This window comes from Saccostrea cucullata, unplaced genomic scaffold (assembly GCF_032062105.1).
Source record: "Saccostrea cucullata isolate Sc308-1 unplaced genomic scaffold, CSIRO_AGI_Scuc_v1 ctg16437, whole genome shotgun sequence".
Taxonomy (NCBI): domain Eukaryota; kingdom Metazoa; phylum Mollusca; class Bivalvia; order Ostreida; family Ostreidae; genus Saccostrea; species Saccostrea cuccullata.
The window spans coordinates 9,682-13,386 of NW_026941610.1; the positions used below are offsets into that span (position 1 = coordinate 9,682).

General features: G+C 34.8%; 1 long non-coding RNA gene across 1 annotated transcript; it reads right to left on the bottom strand.

Moving 5' to 3' along the window:
* Positions 1-1,626: 1,626 nt before the first annotated feature.
* LOC134258169 (uncharacterized) lies at positions 1,627-3,084 on the bottom strand. The gene is made up of 3 exons (XR_009990104.1): positions 2,982-3,084; positions 2,641-2,691; positions 1,627-2,256 (listed from the first exon to the last, which is right to left on the bottom strand). It is a non-coding gene; the product is annotated as an uncharacterized LOC134258169 (long non-coding RNA).
* Between the last annotated feature and the right edge of the window lie 621 nt (positions 3,085-3,705).

The following is a 3,705-nucleotide window of genomic DNA, read 5'->3' on the forward strand; positions in this document are numbered from 1 at the left end:
ATAGAGACATTTCAAACTTAAAACAGAAGGAAGTTTACACATAGAAGAATACAGTGCATATAGTACACAGCAATTCCTCAAAGAATGATAGGTATAGGAAATCCATGCAAGTCCCTTCACACCTTGAACTGTTCCTTTGTTTCGCTCCGCCGCCTCTGCATTTTGCACATGGGAATTGTTGGTTCTAAGCTCATGGTGACCGTTTGGACTTTCCATGTTGTGTCCCTTGTCTACAGATTTTCCCGGGGTATAGCAATACGGACACCCAAAGAGCCCACTGAACTGAACCATGCATATGTTTTGAAAGAGGCATCTGGCTGGTGCGTCGACGCCATTCAGTAGAATTCCTCGGACCAGCTGACAATTTACATCGAATCCTGGAACAAATAAAGAAAAAAATGTATACTGGTTTCATTTGCTAATTGTTAGTGACAACTTTATCTAAAGTTAAGACATTTTCTACTAATCTTGAACATGTTTAAATAATTTCTCTTAGATTTTATGAAAACTTATACAATGAGATTAATTTATATGCCACAAATTCCACTCACCAGAAGTGTCTGTTGAAACTGTAGCTCTACAGGTTTGTACTTATAACAAAGAAAGAGAAAAGTAGCAGTTGGGACTTAAAACTTAAAAAAAGCAATAAATAGAATAATGATTGTTGATTAAGCTTCTTTTTGAGGCAAAATTTCAATATGACTATAACTATTAGAAGTTAAGTAGCTTTTAATAAAATTTTACAGAATTTTCAATTTAAATATTTATGGCAAATAAATCAAATATCAAAAACAAAAAACTGATATTTATGTTTATTATCACTCAATTTTACTGTTGATTTTATGCAGTCGTGACATGACGTCGTGATCCAAATTTCCGATCATCACACTGGTTTTCTGAATCAATATCACCACTCTCTGAAACTGATGTACTACGCAGGCATATGATTTTTTTTTCTTGCGCGTGTAAAAATCCAGTGTGGTGATCCGACAAGTCGGATCACGACGTCACGTTATAATGTAAAATCAAAATTAAAATTAATAGCTGCAAAACTGTACATGTAGCTCTCCGAAAAAAAAAAATAGATTGATAGACCGTTCTGTCAATACATTTTTTTTCGGAGAGTTGCACTGCTGCAGCCGTAAAATTGAGTGATTCACATAATAAAATAACATATCCAAAAGTATGAGAAAAAAATCCACGCAAGTACCCTAATGTAGATTTTCCGCAAGATCCGTGGAATTCCATATCAAATTTCATGGAATTGCACGTATATATATTGTTCCGCAGAATTACACGGAATTCTTGAGAGTATTGGGACGGAACTTTTTCTGGAATGGTATGGAATTTTAAATCTAGCCTGGAAAAAAGCGGAACAATGCTAGAATAGACATTTGCGGAGGAAATCCGTGGAATTCCAGATTATTTGTAAATTTAAGAAATTCCATGAAAATCCGTGGAATTCCAGGAAAATAAAATGGAAACTGTATTAGTACCAAATAATTACAAAAAAAAATTGATAACATCACAAATTTTCATAGATCAAATCTATATTTGCAAAATAAAAAAATCACTGTTTCTTTTACAATGTTTTTGAGACAAATATAATAGCATATACCTCTCGGACGTACAATATAAGCACACTTTTTAAATGTATGTATTCTCACTGAAACTTCAAAGTATTTTATATCAAAGGTTATTAACAAAAATATCCCAAAAAAAATATGATTACTGGAGGATCGCTTTGGTTAAATTCATGATAATCAAGGTATGATATACCGGTACATGTATGTAGTAAAGTAAAGTCTGCATTTTGTGTTAAAAATAAGAGGTAAGATTCATTAAATGACATAGGCCAAGGATTGGGAGAGGTCATTGCAACCTCAGCAGGATAAACATTTACAATAAACTGCCAGTGGCCCATGTAAATTTACTGTACAAAGTTAGTGACTACAGTGACAAACACATGTAGTAAATGCAAAAATATATGTACCACATAACTACATTGATACAAAGATCCCATAAAATCAACAGTTGCTATTTTCCCCCAATGTATGTGCCAAAGATCCCAATTGTGGAAGATCCAAAACTTCTGACATGTTGATAGAATCACTTCCTCACAGATATCCCATGAAATTTGCAATAGAGGGTTGACAGATAATTGGCGTCACGAACGGATTCACTTTTAGTACGAATGCTCAGCAAGTTCGATGTTGATCATTCCAACAGACACTTCAAACTTTCCTTGCACAATTGCTGAAAGAGGAGATGACCATTAAGATGTATCATTAATGATATCCATATAAATATATGACAAATAATAAACTAAAGCTCTACAAAACAATTGGTTCTTTCTACTTGGCAGATCAGTTTACTGTAGATTATGAATTCATTATCTTGCAATTTTTTTTTCAAATAAGGATTAATTCTGATAAATGTAAAAATATGAAAAGTTTATAGACAACAGACAACCACCAGACTGTGACACTGATCAAAAAATTCAGTTAGGCCTTAAAATGGCTCAAGTGAGCTAAAATGAAAAGGCTAGAGCTGAAGCTCAATTCCTGACTTACATTGAAAAATAATGTAATTTCAATTCATCTGATTTTATTGATTAAGAAAATAATTAAGAAATCTTACCAGTTTTTTTTCATACAGCTCTTGTCTTAAATCTTGTGAGCATCCGGATTCCTGTAAAATGCACGTATACTTCATAGAAGATTATAGCTTTTTGATTTAAAATAATTATACATACCCGATTACCCGTGTAGTTAGCATGTTTAGATTACCTTTCAGAAGTCATTGTTATAAATTATTGAAATATATGGAAATTAAGCATGTTAAGAATATAAACCTTTAAATGTTGTTTACTTGGCATACATGTAGTTGCAATATTTTTTTAATCTTATGCTAAAAGACACGAATTAATAAAATCAAAGTTAGTTTATTTGTTTTGAACTATAATTTGAACTGGTTCTCACCATATTCGCAAGCCTAGTGTCTGATTGGCTAAGCATCTATACATGTATATCCACTTCTATCAAACGCAAGGGCTGTGAAAATCATCTCAGGTAATGGCTTATGTAGCAACTATTAAAAGAATCAAAACATGCAAGATAAGAGCTGAAAATGGTAATGAACATGGATCACAAAATATATAATTAATTTCATGTAAGTAGTATAAACCGTCTGGCCGGGCGGGTCAACTGAGTGCACTTTTGGGGCTGAGGGAATAGGCGGGTCAACGGAGTGCAGCCCCTGAGGGGGGATAGCCGGGTCAATAGAGTGCAGCCCCTGTGGGAGGATAGGCGGGTCAAGGGAGTGCAGCCCCTGTGGGGGATAGCTGGGTCAATTCAGTACATATAGCCCCTAAATACGGGGGTGTGTTTACACTGTGTTTACATTACACTATACGCTGCTACTACTACGATTCACTACGCTGCTACTACTAATTTGGCAGCGACTTTTATACCTGTTGCATCATCTGTAAGGGCCCTGTACAAAAAATACGTTTAACCTACGTTTTTTTTTATGCTGACTACACAGGTAAATACTTGGCAGCGAGTCAAGTTTGTTTAGGGCCGTGTGCAAAAAATATGCTTACCTATGCATTGTGACGTCATCCACTGTATAAATACGGCTTTTCTCCGACTTTCAGCTCATTCTACAGTCAGAGCCAGCTCCTATTGGGGTCATGGATTCTAC